Below are 5,470 nucleotides of genomic sequence, written 5' to 3' on the forward strand. Positions count from 1 at the left end.
CCAAAGCCCCGAAGGCTGGGTCAGCCTCCTAAGCAGAAAAGTTTGCGGATCGCGCTTTCGGAAAGAAGGAAGCCGGATCGCCCAGCAACTCGAAACGTGCGATGAAGACAAGACGATTGCAAACAGAGAGGCCCCTGGCCATCTCGTGAGTCTTCTCAGGAATCCGCTCCTGAGCCTCCGGCCTGACCCACCTCCTCGGGGGCTGCCTCTTCTGCTTCGCACCCCTATCCAGCCGGGCCAAGGGCTACCTTGGGTCCCGCTGATCATTCTTCCTCTCCGGAGCCCCCGCTCTGTAATCTGGCTTTTCATCTCCATAACAACCAGGAAAGCAAATACCGCCCCCCCCCCCCAGCTACAACAGAGATTTTTTTTTTTTCTAAAGGGTGAAGTGAATGAAGAGGAGAGAGAATAAAATCCAAAAAGGGGGCGGGGGGGGGAGGTAAATAAACCTTGCCAACAAATAAATAGAGACCTTTCTAAGGGAGAGCAAAGGGACACAGAGAGCTGCCTGTAATTAGCGGCCACCACAGCCCCAAACAAAATCAGACATTCAGCCTTTGCCACTTCGTTGCCATGGAAATGGGACCCGAGATCTGCCAGGCTGTCCTGCAGAAGTGGTTCCTTCCCTGACCGTGCCCACATCAAAGAGGGTCTTCCCATGCTCGCTGATGGCGTGGACCGCGCCCGGGACCCCACCGAGCCTCTAAACAGGGCAGGCAGGGGAGGAACACAGTAGGAAAAATTCCCAAGCGTCCCAAGCCAGACGCGGCAGGGGAAGGACCGAGCCAAGTGTGACCTTAGGGGGTTTCCATGCCTTGGGGCTGCGTGCCAGCCATCGGAGGCTTCCACTGGTCACACTACTTTTGACATGTGTTTTCATTCTTTTTTCTCTATGCTTGAAAAAAAAAAAAAAGGTCCTCTTGAACACAGAGAACGGACTGGGGGTTATCAGCGGTGGTGGAGGGGCGCCCTCCGAAGTAGAAACTTCCAGTTATAAAATTAGTAAGTCCCCGGGATGTAATGCACGGCATGGAGACTACAGTGAATACTTCAGAGTCCATTTGAAAGTTGCTAAAGGAGGAAAGGAGATCTTGAAAGTTCTCATCACAAGAAAAAAAAAAAAAACTGTAACCATGTGCAGTAATGGATGGTAATTAGGCTTATTGAGAATTATTTCGGGGCGCCTGGGTGGCTCCGTTGGATAAGTGTCCGACTTCAGTTCCGGTCATGATCTCACGGTTCGTGGGTTCGAGCCCCGCATCCGGCTCTGTGCTGACAGCTCAGAGCCTGGAGCCTGCTTCAGGCTCTGTGTCTCCTTCTCTCTCTGCCCCCTCCTCCACTCACGCTCTCTCTCTCTCTCTCTGTCTCTCAAGAAGAAATGTTAAAAAATTTTTTTTAAAAAAAGAGAATTATTTCACTCTTTATGTATCTATACATCAATGTCGATAGATATCTATCTATTATATTGTTTCAGGTATACAACATAGTGATTCATCTATTGATATCTATCGATGTCTACATATTGATATAGCGATATCGATATCTATGTATCGATAGATATCAATAGATGAATCACTATGTTGTATACCTGAAACCAATATAATGCTATATGCCAATATTCTATACATTGCTCTATGATGCATATATAATGCTATATGTCAATAATTTTTGTAAATTTTTATTTTTATGTATTTTTAAATGTCTATTTACTTTTGAGAGAGAGAGAAACAGAGAGCAAGCAGGGGAGGGGCACAGAAAGAGGGAGACACAGAATCCGAAGCAGGCTCCAGCACGGAGCCTGATACGGGGCTAGAACTCACCAACAGTGACATCATGACCTGAGTCACAGTCGGACACTTAAGCGACTGAGCCACCCAGGTGCCCCATTTTTTTTTTAATTTTTAGTGAAAAAGGCGACTTTATCTATATATAAAAAAAGTGGCTGAGGAAAAGAAGATAAGGTTCTGGTCATATCGTTCTTATGGTTTTACTTCCCGCTTTTTACCCATTTCAGAGTAGAAAGTAAACAAGGTCACATGTTATTTATCTTTCACATTGCTGGTCAGGGTCCAGGCTGGAGACAGAAAGCCTACGGGTTATTTTAACAGAGATAATCTAATTGAGGTATATTATGCATTGTGTTGTTTGCCCTCGCTCTGGGGGGGTAATTAGCTCATTGGCTATCACTTCAAAATTGCTTCACAAGCCATCTTTTTAAAAAAATTTTTTCTAATGTTTATTTATTTTTGAAAGAGAGACAGAGTATGACCGGGGGAGGGGCAAAGAGAGAGGGAGACAAAGAATCCAAAGCAGGCTCCAGGCTCTGAGCCATCAGCACAGAGCCCGACGCGGGGCTCAAACCCACGAACTGCGAGATTATGCCCTGAGCTGCAGTCGGACGATTAGTCGATGGAGCCACCCAGGCAGCCCATTTCACTCGCCGTCTTGCAGGATGAGGGTCATGCTAAGTGGTGACCAGCGACGGTAAAGAGAGAAGACAGAGCGTGGTGAGGCATCGCATGATGGTAACTGTGGAAAGACTGGGAAGATGAAGGGAAGAGATTGAGATCACTCAGCTCAGTTGGGAAGTCCCAGCAGAGCCCAGACCCAGACCCCAGAGGACAGGTACCGCCCGGCTGGCACGGGCACCTTTGAGGGAGCGCAGAGAGAGCCTGGCTCCGACAGGGTAGAAAAGTTGCAAAGCGGATCCACAGGCTGCTGCTGAAATGAGTCACTGCGGGGGCGCCTGGGTGGCTCAGTCGGTTAAGCGTCCGACTTCGGCTCAGGTCATGATCTCACAATCCATGAGTTCGAGCCCCGCGTCGGGCTCTGTGCTGACGGCTCAGAGCCTGGAGCCTGCTTCGGATTCTGTGTCTCCCTCTCTCTCTCTGACCCTCCCCCGTTCATGCTCTGTCTCTCCCTGTCTCAAAAATAATTAAAACGTTGAAATGAGTCACTGCGGCCGGGGTGATCTGATAGGGACAGGAGGCAACCAGGAAGGAACGAGTTCCTCCCTCCTCCCGCCTTCCATCATCTCTACGAGCCACCTGCCGGTGGAACGTTTCACAGACTCCCAGCCTCCGCATCACAAAGCCAAGCCTAGAAGGATGGAATCGGAGCCGAAAGGCAACGACGCCCCGTCGCTATGTGGTTGTTACCTACTTTGATGAGTCCCCCACGCTGGACGTTAGGGTGTTGCCAATCCTTTGCCATTATAGATATGGCTTCGGTGGTGGTCTTCTGCACCTGCAGCTTTGAGTGCCCGCAGATGACTTTGTGAAACATCCGCCAACGTGGCTTGCTGAACACCGTGGGCCTTTTTAGGGGTCCTGATGCCTGCGGCCAAAACGTCTCCCTTAAAGACCGTGTCAGTTTCAGGGCTCTCTATCGATCAGCGTCCTAAATCCACCTCACTGATTGTGAAATGACTGAGTGTGCCTTCACAGATGCGGCCCTCCCCGAGCCCCGAAACTTACTTTCCGGGTCCTTCTCTGCTCATCGCCAGACAGCAGCCCACGGTCACATTTCCTCTCCTCTGATTAACTAGAGGGCCTCTCATTCATCGGCCGCTCACCTCATCCTCTCTGGTCCCGCCTCCCTTCTTTCTCCACGTGGTCAGCAAAGCATATCGGGTAAGAGAGAGGGCTCCGGGACAGACTGCCCACATCCACACCGGACTCCATCGGTGGCTAATGGTGTGGGCTGCAGGGGAGTAGCCGGGTCTCCGTAAGTCCGGGTCCCTAATTAATCCGATGGCAGTGACAACCCTGGGTACTACAGAGGGCTGTGAGGCTCAGCTGTGATCCTGCAAGGGACGTGGTCTATATAGCATGAGTTCAGAGCGTGCTAGTCATTGCTGTTGCGATTACTGGCATCATTTTGTTTAGCTAGTCAGCTCATCGAGGGCAGGAATCGTGTTCCTAGAATTTTTTTTTTTTGATCACTTTTCCTATATTTCATGAGGATGCTAAGAAGTAGATACCCAGACAAGTTAGCTAACACAAAAGGGGATTATGAAAGTCAGGAGAATCTCAACAAAGTCGACTTGAAGAAGTAAAGCCCAGCCCCACGGGTCCCCAGCCCCTCTCTCTAGGGACACATACAGCCCATCTCTGCTGTATGCTACCTTGGGTTCTCTCCCTCTGACCACCAGCTGTGTTTAAAGACTCGAGCAGCTCCTTCTGCAATCAGGGGCTCTGGTCCCAACCCTGGGGACCAGACTGTCCCTTCCCCCTTAGACTCATGCTTCTTGGATCAACTCTCCAACGTGAAGCACTGGGTTGACTGTGCCTCTGGACTACACTTGGACGAATCAGATAAGGGTCACAGGGCCCCTAACGCAGGCATGCCTGCCTCAGTTTACTGCTTCAGAAAGGGTGGGAGGGAGGGACAGTTCTGAGGAGGAAGCATGAGCTGAGATGCTCACGTATGCCTGCCGTTCTCCCCACATCACAATGCCCGGCAGAGACCTCTGCACGTAGAAGGGACACAATCAGTATTTGTTGATTAATATCCAGTGAGGGAGTTTCACCCCCATTGTCTTCAAAAGCTCATTGCCACCCCTTTCCTGATAGTGCTTTTAAAATTCTCCCCAGGGGCGCCTGGGTGGCGCAGTCGGTTAAGCGTCCGACTTCAGCCAGGTCACGATCTCGCGCTCCGTGAGTTCGAGCCCCGCGTCGGGCTCTGGGCTGATGGCTCAGAGCCTGGAGCCTGTTTCCGATTCTGTGTCTCCCTCTCTCTCTGCCCCTCCCCCATCCATGCTCTGTCTCTCTCTGTCTCAAAAATAAATAAACGTTAAAAAAAAAATTAAAAAAAAAATTCTCCCCAGAAATGTCCCCAAATGCAGAGAAGACCCTTCTGGTTTGAGAAGTAGCCCCAAGAGGCCTATTCAAGAGGAAAGACCTTCGAAGTCCTGCACTTTATCTTGGAAGTTCTAGTGACCTCTGAATTCTACTTTATAGTCAATCTCCTTTACAATAAAAACAGTATTTCCCCTACTTACTATTGAGTAAAATCACGTGCCAGAAAGCTTTGCCATCTTTTTAGCGCCGAATTTTCTACTCCGCGAGAGCCTGTGAATTCCCTGCGCTAAACGGTAAGCTCCTTTGGGGAAGAACCTATATTCATTTTCATCACTGTGGGGTGGTCTAGGTCATAGCACGAAGCCGATTATAGAGCAGATGCGCCACAAATGTCCCTTAAATGGAAAAATGGATGAACTAGCAAGGGAGTGAGTGAGGGAGTGAGTGAATGAGGAATGAGTGGGTGGATGGATGGATGGATGGATAGACGGACGGTACAGTAGATGGATAAGTGGATGGACAGATGGACGCAGGGATGAATGGATGCATATGGGTGGATAAATGAAGTTCTATGTGTCCCATCTTGAGAAGCAGCAAAAGGAAAGTCTAGCCTGCTCACCCTCTCGATTCTCAGGTCACTTCTCATTTTCCATGAGTTGAGGCAAATA

The 5,470-nt window shown here is 49.7% G+C and overlaps 1 long non-coding RNA gene across 1 annotated transcript; it reads left to right on the forward strand.

Moving 5' to 3' along the window:
• The first annotated feature begins 3,092 nt into the window (after positions 1-3,092).
• LOC123381334 lies at positions 3,093-4,997 on the forward strand. The gene is made up of 2 exons (XR_006588225.1): positions 3,093-3,632; positions 4,829-4,997. It is a non-coding gene; the product is annotated as an uncharacterized LOC123381334 (long non-coding RNA).
• The last annotated feature ends 473 nt before the right edge of the window (positions 4,998-5,470 follow it).

Source organism: Felis catus, chromosome D3 (assembly GCF_018350175.1).
Source record: "Felis catus isolate Fca126 chromosome D3, F.catus_Fca126_mat1.0, whole genome shotgun sequence".
In the NCBI taxonomy this organism is placed as follows: Eukaryota; Metazoa; Chordata; class Mammalia; order Carnivora; family Felidae; genus Felis; species Felis catus.